This window comes from Gasterosteus aculeatus, chromosome 4 (assembly GCF_964276395.1).
Source record: "Gasterosteus aculeatus chromosome 4, fGasAcu3.hap1.1, whole genome shotgun sequence".
Classification (NCBI taxonomy): Eukaryota; Metazoa; Chordata; class Actinopteri; order Perciformes; family Gasterosteidae; genus Gasterosteus; species Gasterosteus aculeatus.
In genome coordinates this window covers 29,733,557-29,756,376 of record NC_135691.1, presented here as the reverse complement: position 1 = coordinate 29,756,376, position 22,820 = coordinate 29,733,557, and the positions used below count along the sequence as shown (strand labels likewise).

The 22,820-nt window shown below is 42.1% G+C and overlaps 1 long non-coding RNA gene across 1 annotated transcript in view; it reads right to left on the bottom strand.

Moving 5' to 3' along the window:
• The window catches only part of LOC120818153 (uncharacterized), a 35,677-nt gene that overhangs the window by 304 nt on the left and 12,553 nt on the right, over positions 1 to 22,820 (bottom strand). The window lies entirely within an intron of this gene.

The window sequence follows — 22,820 nt, the reverse complement described above, 5'->3', positions numbered from 1 at the left end:
CAAGTGTAAAAAAAAACGTATTGCACCACTGTGGCTCTTTGGATGTAATGAGTCAATCTTATGGCTTCGGAGTTAATGGAACGGCCGTTATCTTCTGCTTTTTAAGTGCATACACTACCGAACAAACCCTGGAAGACATTTCAGATTCAGCTGTCGACCCTTAACATTTTACCCTTCTTCCTGAGAAATTGGAGGCTTATACTGCGATTTTACGGACATACCCTCGTCTTGCAGCTCCAAATAGCCATTAACCACAAACCAATTATGTCCCTTGTTGAGCAGCAGCTACTTCTTGATGACAAGTGCGGTTTACCTCGCCTAATGAAAAGTTAATAGTGAGCACAATCCTGCACCTGCTAAAGTCTCCACTGAGGTGGAAATTGTTGACAGTGGGTGAATTCAGGATTTAAACTATGAAGCATATGGTTGAAATAATTATTCTGCTTCTAAAGTACATTTTGCAGAGGAGCCAGAGATGGTCGTGAACACGAAAAGTTTATCATCTAAAAGGCTCTGGAAATTGTTTGGGAAAGCACTCCACACAATGAGCTGTGACATCTTCATTGAAAAATGATTGATTGGGCTGCCGGGGAGAGAGGCTGTTTGAGAGACGGATCACTCAAACAGTCAGGCTGTAAAAGCCCAATAATATGATGAATGGTCTATTTAGCCAACAGATGACAGACTTGCATAAAGATTAAACGTGGTCACAGAATGGATATATAGTTTAATAATATGCCGGTGTTCTCTGTCAGAGAACGAGTTGGAAATTCCCTTAAGTTTCGGCTGATTTTTGGAGTGAAAATAACGTGTCTTGGATTGTTCACACCTTTTTGAAAAAAAGAATACAGGGAATATTCTTTATACCTACACAAATTCCACTAACATAAGCCACCAAGTTCCTCAAAGTTCCAATGAAGAGAAATTATAAATGACAGTTATCATTATAGCAAAGCCGTGTCATCCATTATTCTCCTTCACCGGAGGCCCTTGTGTCTTCATACGAATGTATCATGGATGGCCAATTTAACACTTTAACGCGCACAAACTATTTCTAAAACCACTATTCACTTAGCCAAACAATGTCTCTGAGGATCGAAAGCGTGTGTTGATGTAGTGACCCCATTTTTTACCCATAGCATCTATAATTGATGTGCAAGAGATGTAACAGCCTCGGATCTGATAAGGGCTCGGCTCTGATGGATCTCCAGATAGGCTTTCGTGGGGGGAACAGATGTAGAATCGTGCATCAGAGAGGGATCGGGTTGCCTGTGATCGTTTCCACCCTGCAGCGAACAAAATAGCCCTCATATATCCCTGTAATCTGCATTAGCGGTGGAGCACAAGCCAGGAGACAGCACAGAGGGGGATGAGTAATGGGGCTACCGCTGATTTGGCAGGCCTACATTACACCTCAAAACTGAGGCGTGCCCAACTGGCGAGAATATGAAATGAGGATATCACAAATGAACACCGGTCCCCCAGAGCGCACTATTTATCAGCTGGTACTACACCCAAAGACCTGCTTTTAGCAAACTGTAGGCTGTTTTTTCATTTTCAATGTTCTTCCAGTAGCTTGAGTAATATTTAACTAAAACAAATAGTCATTCGTTGAGAATATGGTAGTTTATTTCTTCAGGATTACAATAAAAAAAACACCTCTTAAAGGTAAAGGATTGTGGAATCCTAGTCATTCTTAAAAAAGACAAATGATGGCTGCCATTTGATTAAAACACAAACTCTGTCACTCTATGACACCACCAATCTTTCTCTTAGTTAGTAGTTAATTTCATTTTGTAATTTTAGGGTCTGAGTGCTTGTAGCATTGTTTCCTGGCACATTTCTGCTCATTTTCTGTTTCTGCTCAGTTCTCAGTAGGTAGTAGTATGAATAATTACCTAACATTGCTTTGGCATCTTCTGTCTGTATTAAAACCCCCAAAAACGGAGCCACAAGCAACTGGCGAATGAATGGACATGAGCACAGAGCCAGGGCAATAAATTAATGTTTCCTTCCAGCAGCTACACTGTTGTGCAAATCCCAAAATACAACACACAAAATAAAGTGTACAACACACCAGACCCAGAAGGGAAAATAAATGATTTACATGCACCAGGTCTATCTTGTCCATACTTTTTACTCCTCCCTCCTATTCAGCCTTAACAAAAAGATAGAAGAAGTTATTTTCAACTGAATATTTTTGATTACGAGAGTAAATTTAGCAAGACAAGAAAACTCCATAGCTGTAACAAAAGTAGCGGAAATCTTTTTATTGCATCTCAAACAGAGCTAAAGCCTAAGAAGTGAAGATGTAAAATGAGAGCATAACAAACACTGCGCCTGGCATTAAACTCTTGTAATGGCTTGTAACAGGATATGCTTACTTGCTATCTGGAATTAAAGCGTAGATATTACATCCCTTGGGGCCAATCAAGTAGTTATGTGTGTATTCTGCTGGGACATTAATGTACTCACACAAACCCTGTTTGTGTGCTCAGTTTGTCCATGTGTCTGAGTATGTGTGAAAGTAGTTTAATTTCCTCTCATAATTCATGATTCCCCCCATTAATAGATTGACTCTGGTGCGCTCGGGTTCCTATTGGCGATTAAAATATCTCATAAGCAAAACACACAGCTCAGGCAAAGAGGGCGAGTGTCTAACACCCGTCTAATGTTATTGTTTGTGCTCCACTTTGAATAGAAATGCGATTATCAAGGAGAGAGATAGGATGACGCAACGTAACAAATGGTGCAAAACTTTTTCTTCTTCATCTGATACAAGCAGCTTATTTAATCAGCATTGGTGCCTGAAAACATCAGCATATGGTTATATTAAATCTGCATCATGGAGTGCTGTGCAGGAGCATCTGTAAGCCGAGCCACTATTTTTCTCTCCAGCCTTTACAGGATATGCATACAAGCCGCTGTTGTGTGTAGCTGTTCATTATTGGAGCAACAAATCAGCAAAATGGAAATGTTGAAAAGCTGCAAATCAGAATAATAATAAGTCCAAACAATAAGAGCTGAAGTGCTACCTCTCATAATACGTCCACAGGGGATGAATAGCTGTAGGATTGTCTCCATTTAAACCTTATCCTTTATTGTGCCTTTGATCTTTCAAGGACTTTCATTAGCAACCTGCTTCTAGAACAGCAAAACCACTCTGTATTAAGCTATATATGCACAACGAATATAACCTTTTGGGTGTCATTAGAACACCAGGATTTTTTCATTAGGCTATTGTTTAAGTATGAATGTGTCAAAGTACTTCTTCAGTAACCTTTACACTCCCGCTTACGGCCTCTAAGTTCCTGCTGCTGCAGTTTTTTCCACTGCAGGGTATTAGAAAATTGCTTTTTCCATTTCATGTGTCTACGATGAAAAGTGCTTGTGGAAGCATTTTGTAAGCGAGTAGAAGATTAACTCAGATTACCTGTATCAGAGAGCAACAACTGACCTGCAAAGGTGAAATGTGTTGTTAATGGGTTCACTACTTCGTAGGATGCCTTTTAGTGAGAACATTGGCAGCAAAGCACTGGAAGCTATTTGGATTCAATGTTGCTGATTGAATAACTGGATATTGTGTTGACGTGACTAACTAGTTATTGTTAAAAAACTGTTTACAAAAGCCCCAACAGTAAACATCAAACCTACCAGAACTAATTAAAAAATGAATTCATAGGGTAACAATTCCCCCGTCCTTTTTATTTTGCCTCTCTTTTTTGTTGCTTTTTATCTTGCGTTAATCTGTTTCAGCAGTTTGTTTGTCTATTCTATTGTTTTCTTTTAGTAGCCAGTTTAACATCTTGACCACTTTATTCTTGCCAGCGTGCATTCTTTGCTGTTTGTTTGTTGGACTGCAAAATAAAGAAATTATTAATGAACTAGAAATTGAAACGACCCTCCCTAGTATGAAACAAATCAGCCTTATCTAGCCTGTCCTCGCTTTGTCTCTTGCTCTCATTACTCGTTGAAGGTTTTCTCTCCCGTTGACTCCAAAGTGAGAACATTTTCATGAAGGCAATAAAACGCTCATCAGCAGAGGCCTGAAATTATTTTTTAATATGACGACATTTTAATGAGGACTGAAAGAGATGGCTGGTTTGGCTGATGGCAGATCCTCTTTATCATTGAGTGGCAGGGAGGAACTAATGGCACTAAAACAAACAGAAAGCTATAGTCTCTCTCTCTCTCTCTCTCTCAAACTGTGCTTCTAACTCTCCCTCTCTCTCCCTCTCTCTCTCTCTCGCAACACATTCTTTGTAATCTTTCTTTGTAGGAAGTACATCGAAGTTGGCCAGGATTCGGGTATTAGGAAGTTTCAACCATCGCTTCTATCTCGATGACAGAGGAAACTGTAGTTTGCCATACTTGACCTTTTTTTTGGACAGTTCCCGTCTCTTTTCTGTCTGTCCTTTCCCCATCTCAGTGTTTGCAAGTTTTGTCATTGAATGGAATTCAATCAGAGGACTTTACAGTTCAGTCGCTTCAGATGTGAGTGGAGTTGGAGGCTGGAGAGGTTACGACGAAGTTACAGAGCCTGTCGGGGGTCATTGTTTGAAACACACAAGTCGTTTGAAGTCCACATCTACTTGGCAAAGAAAATATAAAAACGTTGGTGTCATCAACATAGATATTCAGAGTTCGCACAGAAGCTTGATCTGTTTAATGCCAATTACACGCCCTTCTGTGAAGATGAGCCAAGCGTCAAAACTATAATACAACTGATGTTGTAAATTAATGTCACAAAAGGTGAAAATATACATATTACTGTCAAGTCAAAATTACTGCTGCAATGGGTTTTTGAATGTGACTTTCACTTGAAGCCTTTTATCTAACAAGTTGTCAGGCGAAAAAAAACCCAAAGGCTTTCAAATTGCTGTAAAGTTATGATAAGAAGCAAATTAATGTCAGAATAACGTCAACCAGTGAGATTATTTTCTCATCACAAGTAAAATGCTTGCCACCTACATTACATACTGCTTTGCTTTTTATTTCTTAATGAGACTTTCCCCTTCACGAGCGCACGCCACTGCGTGGTCAGACTTGGCTGACTTTGCTGCCCAAGGTCAGGACAAAAGCGGTTTTGGTGGGGGAGAGCCCCCCTTCCCACCAGACGCTATAACCAAACCACTTCTCTGCCTTCCTTCCTCTTTTACCCTACAAGGTCATCTCATGCTGGCTACGCCTCTGCAATTAGCATGCAGCCTGTGGCGTGGCCTGTCTGGCGGCGAACACGCGAGCACGGCGCTCCGCTCCCCTAATGAGATGCCAGTCAGTGAGGGTGCCTGCGAGACTGTGAAAGTGAGATAAAAAAAAAAACCTCCCTGGGTGTTTGTGCACCACCTCATGGGTGGTAGAGGAGACTATTGAAGTGCACGCGGCCGGTCTGTACGGCGCAGGCCACTCATTTTACACAACATATGCTGTTTGGCAGAGGCTTTCTTCCATGTTGTCATACTCCACCATGGATGCATGCATTGTGAGCATGTGTTGGCCTTTAACGTGTTGTAGCCATAGCCTTTGTTTTGCTAGGCAGATCTTCAAAATGGCAGTGGATTTCAGCATTAGGCGCAGAAAAGAGACATGTTGAATTTCCAATGCAAAATTGTCTTTAAAAGATACCTCATCTGCACGGCAAGCTGGGATCTCGCAATGCCACGAGAACGTGTGAGACTATTTCGTACGTCAAAGAAAATCCATCTCGTCAGGCGTTTGACAGACTTTTCACCCCACAGTAAAAATAAATATGTAGGACACATCAATGTAACCTACCCTATGGTGACAAAATATGAATGCCGCCACAGGTTAGGTTTGCTTTTTACTGCATATTAATAGCGTTTCGGTGCAGATCCAGCTACTTATGTGCTGTGCATACTCCCGACCCAGCATGAGGCACATTTTCATAGAGTGAGGAAGTCACTACAATGCAGCTGGTCTAGTGCTTCAGCAAAAAAGGGAAAAAAAGCTTGTTGGTGTTTGTATCTTTATAAAAAGATAGTATTCAGTACTATTACTTCTGGGTCTCTGGGGCGTTGTGCACACACAGTGTGCCATGTTTTGACCAAAAAAAGCTTATTTTTGGGATTGATGTAACTCGCACTTTGCAGGGATCTTGATGTTTTACTCTGCAATGTGAAATATTCTTTCAGAGCTTGAAAGCCCATGTTTCCTAAATGCTTGCCGTCCATCCATCTCGATAAATAAAAAAAAGTTAAAGAAGACAAAAACAAAGGGTCAGCCGTGTACAGCTGATTGTACACATCTTAAAGAACACCCCGGGGGTTAAAAACGTGAGGCAGCGACAAGCCTCACAAAGCCTCCGTGCCGGCTAATGGCCGCCTGTTTGTAATGGCATCCGTATAGCACCGCTTGACGAGCTGCCAAAGGGGGTGTTCTGTTATTGCGGCGCCAATCACCCACTAAGTATTTGCTGGCTCCTATTTCCTCTCCTCTAATGTGCAAGCCTCCCCAATGCCGCAGCTAAATCGACTCTTTACGCCTGACTTGTCAGCCGGCAGCGGCGCACAGAGAATCCCGGAGATGCATCGTCGGAGGGCAGCCCAACGTCTCTGTTGCCATGGTTACGTCTGTGGGCAGGGATGCGGTTGGGAGGGCCGTGATGCTTTTAATGCGAACTTAAATCCAGGAAGGTGATTGTGTTCGATGATTAGGATGATAAAGCTGAAGTGACCTTTGCAAGGGTGTTGTTTGGCAGGGATTTATCACTTTAATGTGTGTTGGGATGTGTTAGGTGGCGTGTGGGATGTGAGGGTGTGTTTGTACATCCTGGTGATGGCTTCTTCAATGTGTGGATTTCATAGCTTTTCTTTGACTTTTTGGGCTCTGAGATTGTGATTTTTTTTTCCCCCGTTAAGTAATCAATAAAATAATCATTTTTGGATTTGAAAATAAAATGTAACTAACCAAGGCTAACATAAAAGCCAAACAGCGGTCTTCACCATGACTCTTATAACAAACACAAAGAATAAGATATAATTGTAATTTAAATTTCAAAGCAGTGTTTAAGACTTTGTCTGTAAATTAAGTAATTTGTGTAATGACAGACAAGCCAGAGATCGAGCAAAAACAGAAAACTACAACTGGGGTTTTAAGTATTTCTGTGTTTTTCATAGACAACTTAATAATGTCAGAGCTACTGACTCAAAACTTAATCATGAAACACCAAATGTATCTCTTTAGACATTGAATTGTTTAGCAGTCACGGATGTGCATTCTTTCTTCACTAAAGCAGCTGCTAACTTGCTGCTTGTAATTAGTTACTCTCTACTTCCCCTAGAAGCCATTGTTGTTCATGAAGATTGGACATCTTTATAATTACATGAAGCTCAATCACAACAGTATACTGTAATATAATGCTGTGAAAGACCCGACAGACCTCCGATAAGACGGAACCCTAATGAGGATAACGAAATAAATGAAATCCAATTAAGGAAAGTTACATGCCTCAATGTCCCTTTTTTAAAAGTCATAGCCATTCCTGGATAACTTTCAGTACAGCCTGAAGACATGAAGGCTGCAATTAATATAACTCTGGGATAATTAACGGTGGTGACAGCCTTTATCCAGTTTATCTCATGCTGGAAGAACGGTTTGCGTAGATTTCCAGCCAGCTAGCAGTGTCGAACCTAAAAGGGCAGCTGCACGGTAAACCGAGAGGTTCCTTACTAATAACGTCTGCGAAAAGAAAAGCGATGAAAGTTAGAGGCAAATAAACCCTGTAAGACGGGAGTCCTCAAGAGGTGTGTGAGGGAATGAGTAATATGTGAGGGCGAGTCGACAGCTAGAAAAGCCCAGACATACTTTGCCCCCCTCCCCCCGTTATCGGCCCGGCGCAGATGTGCCTCAGCCTCCTCTGCTGCGCTCCCATTCGCCACATCCATCACAGAAGTGCACCTTGGGAGATTGAGAGGATGGTGCAAGCGCCAAGCTCACCATCTGCCGTCGTTTAGAAATAAATGACAGGCGCAAACCTTGTGGGAGCCCGTCTCATTCCACTGCCAGCGCCAGCGTGGTGACGGGTCCGTCCAACCTTCCCTTTTTCCCAGAAATCGATGTGTGAGACCCCCGCCAGTCTCGCTGGAGTGGGCCTGGGAGAGAGACTTGGAGTGGGTTTGGTCGCTGAAGCACAGCCCTTTACTCTGGGGAGCGGGCAGGTGGAACGGCGTGGTGAGACCAGCTGTCTCCCCGCTGATTACAGCAGGCAACGGGACGAGAGTTGGAAAGCTCATAGACTCCAGGTGGATCCGACTGGAATGCAGCGCAAGCGCCACTTTATTTGATTAGGGGTTTATTGATGATGGAGGATAGAGAAACTCGCTTACAGCAAGCTGTGAGTTTTATGGGCTGTCTGCAGGTAACGCTTTTATTCCAACATATTGCTACTAATTGATATTTCACACACAAAACTGCAATTTAGCAGTTCTCCCGAGGGGGAGATTAGGGACAATTAGGTAGTCAACTGACGCAAATGGACAATCCAGCTACTGTGCGAATGATAAATGAAGCCAGAAGAATGTTTAAGCTAACTCACAGACAAAAGCCTCATCAGAGAGAAAAACTACAGCCCAAATATCACCGGCCTAAAATACAAAAAACCCCTTCCCCTCTTTGTCTTTACTCTCCTGGAGGATGATTCCCTCTAGATTTTTTCTTGCCAACTGTAAGAACAGGCAAAGTATTACTTCAGACTTCTCGTACGTGACTGCTGGTAGAAGTCTGGCCGCAGCACTGAGACGGGAAGTAGACTTTATTAATTTCATGGATTTGGAAATGAGCCGTGGTGATAAGGCTATCACTCTCTTATCTGGGGACGGCGGGGGCGTAATTAAGCCGATAGCCGGCGATGATGAGGAAGTGGTGTGGAAAAAAAAAGCCTTGGGGATGTGAGGGCAAAATCTTCAGGGCTCGTTTAACCGGGGGATGATTAGATTGGCACTTAATTGCCACCTTTTCTATTTTTAGGATGGGAGGTTTTCTTTATGAGCCTCTCATCTCCACATTCTTTTTTCCTTTTTTTGTGCTCAAGGTCAGTTTAAAGAATGGTTTGATTGTTAAATGGGTTGAGAAGTCCAAAGGGTATATGAGACAGGTTGAATCGAGGAAGGGGAACGTGTCCAACTTCCTTGCCTGGATATCTGGGAGATTGGGGTCAAGATTAGTTGGACTGCAGCGTAATACCACTAGACAGCCCGTTTGTAAGAGATGGCATTTCATCTCAAACTTTACCAAGAACTTGGGGCTTTGATTATTATTTTCCAGCGACAACAAAGGCTTGCGAATCAGTTTTTATTGATTCCTCGCCTCACTGTCTCAACGTCCTAAAAGTCAGATTTCATGTCAGAAAATGACCAGGACGACCAGAGCTACAGAGATTAAGATTCAATATTTTCTCTTCAGTGGTGGAAATATAACATGCAAACTAGACTTCATTCCAATCAGAATCAGCAGACAAGAGAATGATTATTCAGACAGCTCAACTCTTCACCAACAATTACGGTGGGAAATCCCAATGGAGGCACAGATCCCAGGTGTGAAAACAGAAAGTGTGAAACCACAACTCGTGAATATGAAAGTAGTAACTGGACAGTCAGCACAAGCCAGTTTTGATTAAAAAAAAGACAAAACATATGAGAAGGCCAGTCACCTTTAGCGCAATTTGGTTCTTTAAAGTTTCTGTTTGGATGTAAGACGCTATTTGAAATATCGTGTAAAAAAGTCTTCAATTTAAGGTTCACAGCATCAGATATGTATATACTCTTGTTCAAAACTCATAAACCATAACTTCAAATACAATTCAGCTTGTTTTTACATATCTAGGATCCTATAGAATTGGGAGGTATTGAATCTCAATGCAGCACTGTAGTTCTTAGCAAATGTTTTTAGCAATTGGTGAATATGTTGGATGTGATGATGTTTGCTGAAGAGTGATAAATATTTGGAGATATAGTGTGTATTTACAGCAAAAGTGTGTTCGACAACCCTAAACAAAAAAATAAACTAAAGTGCTCAGGAAAATGTCAGCATGTGAAAATGTAGTGTTTCAATGATTTGTTTTTGGACAACAAAGGAGCTTTTGGGCAGTAATAAGCTGAATAAGGCTTACTTTTCTAATAATAATATAATGGTTGCTTGTGTTTTTCATACGTTTGGTTGACATTTGCCAATCCGAGTGTCTGGCTGTAATGTAATCTTGAGCAACACCTTTGAGTTACAAGACAAAACAAATTAGAACTCCTGCCTCGAACAGAGTGGCATTTCCTCAGGATTTCTTCTGTCCTGGGAGTGCAGCGAGCTTCTGTAGGGTGATTTAAAATGACCTGTCCACCAGGATAGGATTGCACAACGCGAAGCAATGCCCAAAACTAATGAAGACCTTGGTGCGACACAGAAGAGACAATGTTCCCCTGCTGCCCCCTGACACCAACAAGGCCTTTTGGTGTTAACATCTCAGCCCGCAAAAAGGGTCTGCGAATCGGCAAAGCCTGCCTGTAAAACTGTAATCCCTGCTCCTTGGACAGATGCACGGGAGAACAGAGTGTTATCATCCCCGGTTGACACACTCCTGTGTTTCCTCTCTCGGCATCCTCGGGGGGTTTATCATTCCGGCATTCATTCCATTATCCCCAGCACACCGGGGGTTGTCCTGGGAGCGAGGGAACGAGACAACTTGTCAGGGTCGCAGAACAAAGAAGGGAGCATGTCGAGCAGCGGATTAGACTGGGAGAGGAAGTGCGGGGCTCCGGGGGAGGGAAAATCAAGGAAGAGGCGATGCAGAGGGAGAGCGAACGTGAGGGATGTACAAAGTGAAAGAAAGGAAAGGGACAACTCATTTCTTGTTTCACAGCTACAGCATTGATTTCCCCCTCTGCTACTTGCACCTGATGAAACTCCTGTTTTGCATTTACAAAACATTCCTTTTTTTCTAAGAAACTTTTTATGTTAAAAACAAAACCCCAAGAGGATTTTTTATATTCATTTTGTGTGCATTGCACGCTTCTTGCTCTGATTTGTTCCCCTCAAGAGGAAAGCGTATATTGTGCAAACAACGGAAAATGGACTGACTTATAAAAAGGAGGCTCAAGAGAATGACAAGCACGAAAAAGTGGCCTTTTCATTTAGCCACTTTTTGCCTTTTGTCAGGTATAATTTTTTTTCCTGCTCTTTGCAATCTGCTTCCTGTCCCATCTCAAATTTCTGCATGATTCTTATTCTTTCGCTGGTTAAAAACAGAAAATCAATTGTTCACATAATCACTTCATTGGATTTTTTAGCTGTAACACTACTACCTTGATGTCGAATAATACCTTTGAGGTTATTCAACTTTAAATTAAAACCGCCTACAATCTGATACGTCTCAGCTGTGGGAAGATAATGAATACAAATTAATCCCCCTTAATGCTGTACCTGACTACTGAATGACAGCTTTTTTCCTGGCCCATGCAACCTGATACTCCAAATTTAAATTAGTGAGTGGTATTAAAGTGTTTGATTTGAATATAAAACAGGACTTTGGGGCTTTTCTTATTAATATGTGTCATTTAAATTCAATTCAGAAATGTTCTTTGAGGAAAAGATAAAAGAACAGGTTGCAAAACTATTATGAATACGTTTAATTCCAAGGTCATAGGGTTTGTAAATACTGTAATCCATCCAGGTAGGTTGTGTCTGGATGTTTCGCGTGGTCAATCAATTACGCATTCAAACAAAGCATCTGACAAAGACCTCGTTTTTTGTTTAACCACAGCAGATTAGACCTTACCATTTGCATGTAACACACACACACACACACACACACACACACGACACATCACCCCACAATACATCCACGAAGCTATAAGGCCCAGACAAGCGCGTGCTGCAAACCCCTAGATCCCACACTTCATTACCTGTCCAGCCATCCCTGACTGGAGTAAATCGATGCAGGATAATAGCCAGCGCCCTGACTCCTGTAACACCTCTCCCTCCTCCGTCCCACAATCCCTTCACCCTTTCCCTCTTAATACCACAACTCGTCCATTTCTCTTGCTGTTTCCACACTGAGTCCCCATTGTTTCGTCTCCTGTCCTTCCTGCCCCCTTCTTCCCAACTCCACAGCATCACTTCACTTCCAACCCTTACCCATTTTCTCAATACCAACCATGCAACACCTCCTCAGCCCTCAACCTCCGCCTCCACCGGTGCGCTCGATCCACTCCATCTCAGCTGTCTGTTTTCATCACATCTGTGGATCATTCCTTTTATCAGGTGCGCCTTCCTTTAATAGCGCTGTCGCATAGAACATGTCTGTTGTGATCACTGACAGCTTGGCCGCGCTGCATTGGCAGTAACAGAGATAATAAGCTCGTTTTGCATGAGGTTCAATGTCACTTCTGTCTGTCGGGGCTGCTTCCTTTAATTTAGGTCTGCTGCATCTCTGGGGAAGGAGGCGTTATTAGTCTGCTGAGGATTGGCCGGGTGTTTAAAAATTCCATTTGTTAAGGTTGTCGGTTTACATGCGGACCAAGAAGTTGCTGCTCTTACACTTTGCAATGGCTACATTACCTTCATTTAAGACTCTAAATTGATACTGGCTGCCAGTGGGGGGTATAAAAGCAGCTGGAATGGTCAAAGTTTTTACAATCCTTCAAACTAGCAAATAATCTATTGTGGTTAATGGCCCACAGCAGGCTTGTTGCATGCAATTAAAGCTGTGATCTGTTATCGCTAAAATAAACTAAATGGCCTGTCATGCTGGATTCATTCAAATTCATGAGGTCCATAAATATATAATATAAATACTACTATTGCACTAAAATTGCCTTTTTCATTTGGATGCAATGCCTTTACTTAAAAAGGCCATGTAACTTAAATTTTAGGCCTTTAAACCACACAAGTTGTTATCTAATCTATGAGGAATATGAACTATTAAAAATTGTGCAAGAGCTCTCACACATGCTCTTCACTCTCGTCTACATCATCCAGAACAGGAAAGCAACATCTCCACTCAAACCAAGTTCTCAAAAACCCTGAATAATTAATGATTGAGCTTTAAACGCCAGTTGTTTAAAGGTGGGATAAAAGAATACACATTCAATATTTAAGGAGGAACTGTGATAAAGTGAGGCTGAGCAAATTTCCCACATTTAGAGAGCACAACATTCTGGTGACCGTATTCAAAGTCCCTGCAATAGCAATGCGTCAACACATTTTTTTTACCGTGTGTCAAATAGAAAATAATGAGAGACAAATATTTGACAAGTTAGCAGATATCTGAAAACATCAAGGTTAATGTCAATCTTCAGTTCTTTGGCTCAATATCCGTGCGTCTACAATCAGATGATGAATCAACGATTACCCATACGTGTTGTTCAGGCGTGTTTCTTTTCCGCTCAATGTTAAAACTATTCAGAGCGTCATTCTGAAAGCATCGTTTGTTTTCTTTTGTCAGTTTTTCAGGAGACAATGTAACTCGTCATAGTTGGTGAAGAACAGTCTCATTCATAAAATTAGCAATGGCTCTTTTGAATTCAAGTGTCGCAGTCATTTTGGTCCCCGCCGAGTCCTGAGGATGCAGCTGCATGCTCCACTACGTTCATCACCTGGCTGCTAATGTTGTCCGCCTGGTGTTGGGTGCTGAGCATGTAGTGTGAAGTGCTGAAAACGGCTGCCTGCTATGGCAGAAAACAACCAATAGTTGGAAGACGCACAACTAAACAATGAGTGTGCTGCAGGTTCAGATGCAAACCCTCTCATAGGAATTCGCTGTCTGCGTATCATCGTGCTCACTTGTTGTCATGGAAATGTAGCTTTAACAACGTTTCGCTACTTTCACATGCTGACGTGGAAAGTTTTTCTCCCGCCGCTGCTCATAATTATGGTCTGAATAATGTAACTGACCTCAACCAAACATCACCGTGTTGCAATATGGTCAACTTTCTGCTGTTCACCCCGTACAGTCGGACAGAGTCGCTGGTGTTGCTTGTTTTCTTGTGATTGGACGTCCCTGTGGAACATGTGGTCAGGATTGATTGGCAGATTGTAGTTGTTTTATAACTTTTATAATCAACATACTGTGCCAATGCTTATTCGAAATAAGTTTTTCACCCTGTGACATCATCCACACATCTACTTACTTACCCCAGTGTGTGCGCCTTAACTTAGACCATCTGTTCCCATAACCGAGGCTCATATCAGACTCAGGGCATCTCTGTGCTGAAGCCCATTTATTAGAAAGCCTTGCGCAAGTCTGTCTGTGCCACGTCAGAACAGTTCCTAACAATCGGAAAAAGTCAATTTATTTTACAAGAGTTATCACAAGCAGACATCATCTTTGGAAAGGAAAAGTTGTCCCATTTCCCATTAGTCGATCACGTGATGAGCCGCACACATGTATTACCTCCGACCGCCGACTTCTACTGCTGGCAGCTATCAGCTACCACAACTCAGTGATATAACAGTGTGAACACTTTAGAGAACAGCAGGTTGGATAAAGGGACATGAACACTTCTGGAAATGAATGTAGGCACATATGGATGCAAGGACTGAAAGCTCAACTTGAATGTCAACAACATATATTTTACAATTTATTCAGATTCTCTTGTGAGCTCTACATGATGACACTGATGTCTGCTTTTCTTAAATCCATAGGTCTCAGCTGTCTTAAGATTTAAAAGCAGCCGTCAACATGACAGCAGTGTGTGACTTTTCATTTCAAGAATTATTCTACTTTAAATAATGCAGTCAGAAAGGGCTGTGGACCATTAAAGACAACATCTTTTACTTTAGGCGTCGAAAACAATCGAGATATTCAAGCCCAAACCTAAAAACTACCAAAAAACTCCCCCTGCAACACACTGAGAATCAAATATTCATGATCTCGCCACGGGAGCAACCTGCGGATCAGTCGCACTGATGCTAACAAGGGAGATACGAGGAAGAGGTAACGGAGGGCGAGGCAGAGCAAACACTGCGGCAGAAGCTGCTCTCTGCAGCACAACCATTGAGACGGGAGGAGGTGAGGCTGGGAGGAGGCACATCATCAATGCGCATTGGTGGTGTGCCTGAAAGCCGTGCCGTACCTTCACCCCCACGTTAGAAACTCTCATCTCTCTTCTTTTTTTTTGTCATCCACACCCTGCTGCTTCATTTGTACTCGTTTTTATTCCGTTTTGGTTATGAACTGCAGTTTGGTGACATTCAAAAGGGTGGAGGTGGGTAAAGTCGAAATCTCAAGAGAAAGAGACCTGGGGGGCGGGGGGGCGGGGGGGTAGAGGGAGCATCCCCATCCCCCTGCCTCCCCCTTCAGCCCTCCATCCCCTTACAACTTTTCTTCGGGGGCTTCTTGTAAACCAACCATCTATCTCCATTATGCCCCCGAAATTGCTATTTGTCGCTTTGCGGGGAAGAAATAATCAATATGTCTTGTGGGGGCAGCGAGCGCATTAGAGGAAGCAAATTGATGTCTCTCGCCCCAGCGCTCCTCACCCGGCACACTGCACCAAAGCTAATGGAAAGCCTCGCTAGCTGGCAGACAGGGAGCCAGCATGTGTGTGCTTATGGGTGTGTGCGTGTGTGTGAGTCAATGCACATGAGTGAATGAATGAGCGAGTGGTCAGGCAATAGGGAAATTGCTAATGCAAAGTGAATGCCAGTGTTTGGCTGTGTGTTTGTGTGCTCATCTGTATGTGTGTGTGTGTGTATGTGTGTGTGTGTGTTTGGGTCCTGTTTGTTTGCGTGTGTCCAAGGCCGACAGAGCCTTATCTCTCCCAGCCATCCGGTTTTAGGTCTTCGGGCTGTCAGAGGCAGATAGCCCTGTCACCACCGCAGCATCCCCTTTCCCCCCGAGAGCCTTGAAGGCTTCTATACCGACTGACACTTCCAGAAAATCCCCACCTGATAAGTGCATCGCGGACAGACGTGACTGGCCCAGTTGTCTATCTCCTGCGCCTGGCTTTTATTTCATTGCACTTTTATATCGTTCATGAGCACAGGGTAGAGAAGGTAAACATCCTTTTCCCTGATTTCGAAACGTCTGTTTTTCATCTAACAACTGCAAATGGTTTAATCTCACTGTCAGTATTGGCTGTGTCGCCATGGAGGAATTTCTTTTTCTATCCGTTTCCTGACAACTGTATAAAACTTAAAAAGGTGACTGCGGCAGGTAGGCTTAAAATGAATCAGGTGTTACAATAGTCATTATTGCATTTATATTCTTTATTCCTTGTGTATTCTTCTGAATTGCATCCAAAAATCTGTGTTCAGAATCTGGATAACACATAAAGCACCTTTTCCAATGTAGCGATGCTCACACACACCAATCAAATCCTTGAATTTCTTCTGACTAGCGTAAAAAGTTATTGTTTAAAAATAATCAGTTAAATTAGCAGTGATAAAAACAGTATTAGTGGCAGCTGTCGGAGTGTGTACCCACACAACATATCAATCTCTTTGAGTGGGTAAGAGATCAGTGATGACAAAATGTGGAAAGTTTGATTTCAAATGTCACGGCGTGTGTCCCTGCCTTTTCTTCAGTGGTCCACCGAAGGAGCAAAAAGCACAAATCCAAGACTGACACCTTGGAGGCAGCAACAGAACAACACCACTGTCACTTTATTATGACATGAGAAATGAATATGTAAATAGTGTGACTGATACAAGGAGAGCCAGAGATGAAATTTATCTTTCTGTCATACTCTCACACACACGCGCACAATCAATCTCTGGCTGCGTCATCCGAGTGCTCAGATGGCGTCTCGTCTCATACACATGATGGGGAGGTTGGGGGGGGGGGGAGGGAGGGGGGCGTCACAACAGGATTCTCAATTATCCATTTATTTGCTGCAAAGGGCATTAGGGGCCCGTCAATCCTTATTTACCCAGACCCCACACACATAGAGCCGATACCACACACACACACACAACGGCGGGTTGTAGAAAACAAAATGGGCCAGTGTGAGATTCTGCATCTACCGAAAGCTATTAAGACTTTACCCTTTTCCTTATTGTGAGTAGGAGAGACAACTGTTGTCTAACTAGCTATGACACCAATAGGGGCTACACAAAAGCTGCAATAGCATCGCTTACACCCACAACGGAGTTATTTAGTGAAAAGAGGGATAAGAACAGCAATGCCATCTTTTCTCCAGTCTGGCAAGAGTTTAACTGACAGGTGGTTCATCCAATGAACCGCCAATTATTTCTTCTAAAGTACCCATCTTTTCTAAACTGAAAACATGACACCCAGAGGGGGGATACCTTGATTTTTGCCCGTTTTTCAGCACGATGCAGTGTGACGCTTACATGAAGATCCAGATGGTTTGATATGCAGAACCACCTGAGAGGCCTTCAATGGAAAAGTGATTTGCGCAGGGAATGGATGCCAACCAGAGAACAGCCAGATGAAAGCTGTTTTTATCGTCCGGTGGGGAGGGCTCTATCGCACATACGAATGTGTAATATATGGAAACGATTTGTTGAGAAATCTTCACAATTAAGACATTTAACATACAACTACTGAAGACATTTTAGGGCATTGAAAAAACGACTGGGGTGTATTTTTAGGACCAGTAAGCAACATCCAACCTTTTTCTTTGTTGCAATGTCTTTGTTGTGGAGTCTTTTCACTGTTGTGCTTCCCAGTGTTCACCTGTCAGTCACACAATGCCTTCACTCTGTTGTCTGTCTCTTTGGATTCTCCTTTGATCAACTTTCTGTGTGGAGTTTGCCTCCCGGTGCTCTTCGTTTTCTGACACGCTGCCTGTGTTAATTGCTTTAAAGGAGGGAATGTGATGTGTGAATAGACCTTTTTATTCAGCAATCGTTTTCACTGGAGATGTAGTACGGGTGTTACTAATAACATTAACGATCGCTCGGCTCTATTGGAGCGCCAAAGATTATATACACCTGTGCTTCTCCTGCTGTGACATGTCCTTCTCTCCCGTCTTTCCTGTCATCATTCCACTAGTCGGTAGTTCACTCCACAGTGAGCCGTAAACTTAAATTACCACCACGAATCCTTTTCCATTTGTATCAACATTGAAGAAAAAGATGGATCATTATAGTTGGCAACAGAGTAACAAGTCATGAATTTATACAATATAATACGTGCATTAGGCAATTCTTACAGTTCAACGTGATCTCCAAAACCTGTTTGTAAAAATGTATACAAAAATCTTGAACATACAAATTCGTAACAATACATACGAACTGGCGGTGGTTAACCACGCCCCTTGAGTGAACAACACGTCTCTCCGCCATGTTGCATTTTTTGAGGGGGTTAGGGTTAGTATTGTATTCTTACAATTTAACATTGATTTCTCATTAAAAATGCAATCATAACACGTTTATTTTACATCGTTAGACTTTGCGAAGTGTGTTAACGGGGTGCAGGTCCCCATTCACTTTGAATAGGATGACGTCATCAGTTGCAGTCCGTATTTATTTAGTATGTATCACTACAAATTTGTATGTTCAAGATTTTGGTATACATTTTTGGAGAAGTTTTGGAGATCAGGCTGTACAGTTGTACTTCCGAACAGTGGTGGAGTGAGCCAACGCCGCTTAGAATAGCACGTTATCATTGTCACATCCGGGCTCGGGGGCAGACAACGGAAACCTAAACATACCAAAACCAAAAAGTGTAGCACTGACTGTCACCGGCTTATAGAGTACAGACCAGGTGAGCTGAATCTGCCTGACAACCCAACTCCAGCCAGCCAGCAGGCCTGTGGAGTGCCTGATCGCCACACTAAGGCCACATTTACACATAGCCGGGTATTTACAGAAACGACTATTTCTGCCCCTCCTTTTTCAAAAATAACATCGTCCACACAAGATTGTTTTCAAAAAAGTTTCTGTTTATATGAACCCGCATAAATACGGCCCCGGGCGCCATCATAACTATGCCAAACCTGTAGTCGGCAGTGTAACGAGAAGGATAAAGACATGCAAACCAATCAGAATTCTCAAAACCAACAACAACTACGAAAAACACGATCAAACCAACCTAAACACATGACGTGAAGCATTTTTAGTCGCATACTGTGACGTTTGACAACCTAAAACTCTGTTTGACCTAGTTCACACGCAAACACAAAAACAGAGTTTTCAGAAATCTCCACTTTGGCCGGGGTTTTTAGAAATGATCGTTTTCTGTGATAAAACCTCAGTTTTTGTGTAAATGAAAGGCCAAAACGCATGAAATAACATGCGTTTTCCCATCGTGTAAACTGGGTCTAAGGCAACGTTACAGTTTGGCCCCGACTAAACCACTAGTATTCATGCCACCATTTATCAGGCTACAAGTACAACAACCTCTGTTAATAGCTCTTATACTGGAGGCAGGTCACCTTTTAAAAAAAAAAAGATCTGATGAATTTATATCTGAAGGTATAAGTGGGACAATGAACTCTCCACCCAACTGTAAAACTCACTGCCGCGTCTCCCACATCGTAACACAATAGTGTGCGTGAAAAACAATTGTGGGGCTTCGTGGGTCTGCTCACTCCTTTGATGGAAGCCGAATCGCAGGCTGCCGCTGAAAGTGCAGGAGAAACCATGGCAATTAGAAAAGCCCTGTGTGTGTGTGTGTGTGTGTGTGTGTGTGTGTGTGTGTGTGTGTGTGTGTGTGTGTGTGTGTGTGTGTGTGTGTGTGTGAGAGAGTTGGCTGCTGCATGCACCGCTGGGCATAAATGAGTCTAGCAGCCCGGGCAACGTAGGCAGGGCTTTAACACAACACCGCAGACACGCCTAAGACTCCCATTGTGCCTCTCGCTAATCCATTTCCACCCTAACAAGCTGCTGTCTTCGAACCGAGCCATCCAACCCGCAAGCCAGTCCACCGTCTGCTGGGCTTGGTTCAGCTCCAGTATTCCGACTTTCGGCAGCCATTTTAAGCTCTCGCTGGCAACACTCGCCCTCCTCTGTGTTGAAACAAAGCTGTAATGTTTTCGCATTGAAGAGCTTGTTTGAGCGTATTTGTTGAAAGGGGCCGGCTGCTTTTTTAGTCTGGGTGTGAAAAATGAAATTCTGCGATATTGGAAATTAGTGTCACGTATAAAAGAAGATGAAGCCGCGAGGAAATAAACATTGGTCGGGCGGGAAAAACATACCAGAAAATTCCGACAACCGTATTATTCAAAATTGTTATAACAGAAGAGGAAACCGGCGTTGGCGTCGCCTTAAAGTGGTATTATTGTTCCTCCCTCATGGAATGGAAGTTGATTACTTCTGTAACCTCTGGACATTCATTCTTTGCTTGGAGCTCAGGGGACTGGATTTCTTTCACTAACAGAGCTACAAACAAAAGGACGAAAATGCCCCTTTTTCTCTATTGAGCTACAGATTGTGGAGGTACTTGAATAACACTATTGCCCTTGCAGCTGATAACTTCAGACGAAAAAGAGCTGAGTAGAGGACAGATAAATCAAATTAATAAGGGCATCTGTCCTAAGCTGCATTCAATGACATTGTTATTGAAATCTCGGAAGAAATGAAGGAGACTTTCGTTCCATTTCTTTTAAACCTTTGTGGTTTTGTAGCTGTTTTTGTCTCTGCCTGACTACGCTTCTTATCCCACCTGCTATCAAAATGACAAACATCCCTGTGGGCATGAGCGCCGACATTGTCCACACAGACGCAGGGTGTGATGAGATGAATTGAGATGGGAGCGATAATACAATATGCTTTCAGAGGAAAGAAGCATCAGGTGTCAAGGATATCTAAATTGTCTACAATGTAAATGAAAAGTCTTGAGAGAAGAGCTTTTTTGTTGTTACATTCGCTATTCCTGTGATAGATAAGTGATATATGATAAAGTAAGCTATAAAGGTTAGGTTTAGGATTAAATTAGTTTAAGTTGGCATGCAGTATATCATAAAAGTCTCATTGAAAATTCAATTCTTGAAAATTGAAGATTTTGAAGATTTTTATCTATACTCTGCTCCTGACAACGATGGAGCGTTTAAGAATCAAAATAATTCATTTCTGGCCTCCTATTTTGGAAAGAAATGAGAAAAAATTATATAAAGTAGATTATGATTATTAGATTTTTGTGTATATATATGACAATGGAAGAAGGTTCCGATTTAAACTAGCCTTTCATATGCTACTATATTCCTCCATTTATTCAAATGAGCTGCCGATATTCCTCTGCACACATTGTTTAAGAGAAACAAAAGCGGTTTATGAATTTATGGAGAGGATGTTAATAAAATTCAAATGCCAAAAGCTGACCGATATAAGATGGAAAGAAGAATTGAAATAAGCTGGAATTTTGTTGAATAAAAGCGTCTCAGAAGGGTTTTCTGACTCCCTTGAAACTCTTGTTAGTGCCTGGTTGTGATATATGTGGTGTATAATATCATTTGCCATTTGATAATATCCAATCGCGATTGAAGAATTTGAAAAATACCAGATTGTTGAGTGAATATGTGATACCCACAACATATTTGTTGCCTCAAATTCTGCGGCTGTGTCCGTCTGTTTGAAGTAACTTCTTCTTGGCACAAAGGCAGACACAGTGAAAATGAACAGAATAAGCTTCTAGTGAATAAAAAGACAGCACATCAATAACTGCTTGGCTGGGTTTAGCTGTGGGGGGGCTTATCGGTTTAATTCTCAAAATACACAGAGATGGGAGACTGCATGAGAACAAACAACTGAAGGGGTGCTCGTACGTGTTTGTGTGTGTGAGCGTTTACTGGAAATCCAATCCGCCATCACTTCCGACACGTACAGAAGGCCTGGTGTAAATATTAGCACTGCATCTGTTGGGAGGCAATCTGGCTGTCACCATATTGTTGTTGTTTTTTTCTTTCTTTTTTTGTAGCAGAAGTCTACGTAAACAGAGCTGAACAGGGAATGAATGTTGTTTTGCCGCTCCAGGAGAGGTTGTGTGGGTAATGATCAGCAAGTTCAATGGCTTCCATTCTTTGCTGCGGATGTGCCCACTGGAACAATGGCGTGTGTTGCTCCAGTTGAATGTCATTTTGTGTAGCGTGTCAGCACAATGAGCACACCAGCACGGAGGGTGGCACGTTGGCATAATCCCATTACTACTGTGTGGCAGATAATCACCTCCCGGGTTGCTTTTTTACATTCTTGCAATCGTTTTTTTAGTTACATTTTATTTAAATTGGACTGTAACCGTTTTCTGCACGTTTGTCACATTTGGCAGACATATTTTCTTTATTATGAGACTTGGTTTATTATTTAGTTAACATTAAAACTAACTAGGAAGACGTTTGTTCAAACAGTACATATCTGTACTGCTTTCAACTAACTAATGTAAACCAATCTGTGTCATTATTAGAAGAGTATTATTGTTGACTTATTCTACTGATATATAACATATACAGTATGTATACTAATCCATTGACACGTCCAAAACTGTAAAAGTTAGAGGGGTAAATTGCCGTCATATGAAGAAAATAATTGGCACAAAACTAATGCAAAATTTGGGATTCATGTAAGTCATTTGGGCACTTGATAAGAATATCTCAAAAATCATGGCAATAGTCCAGTGTGATATTTGAAATTTGATGTTACAAAAGTGGCATTTGCGCTTACTTTTTTGCAGTGCAGTATTTGATCGTCTTCATTTTAAATTTCTCGTACTATACTTATGTCGCACATCCCTTAAACACAAACTTTGACATTTCACATTGCTATAATATTAGTAAAAGTTATGGCAAACTTCTTACATGACAAATAACAAATTAAACACCCGACACAGAGCCCTTATTTTGGAGTTGTGTTATTGGAACAACTCGTGAAGGTAAATCAAAGCCATTTCTTAACTTTGGCCATAAGCTGAACAG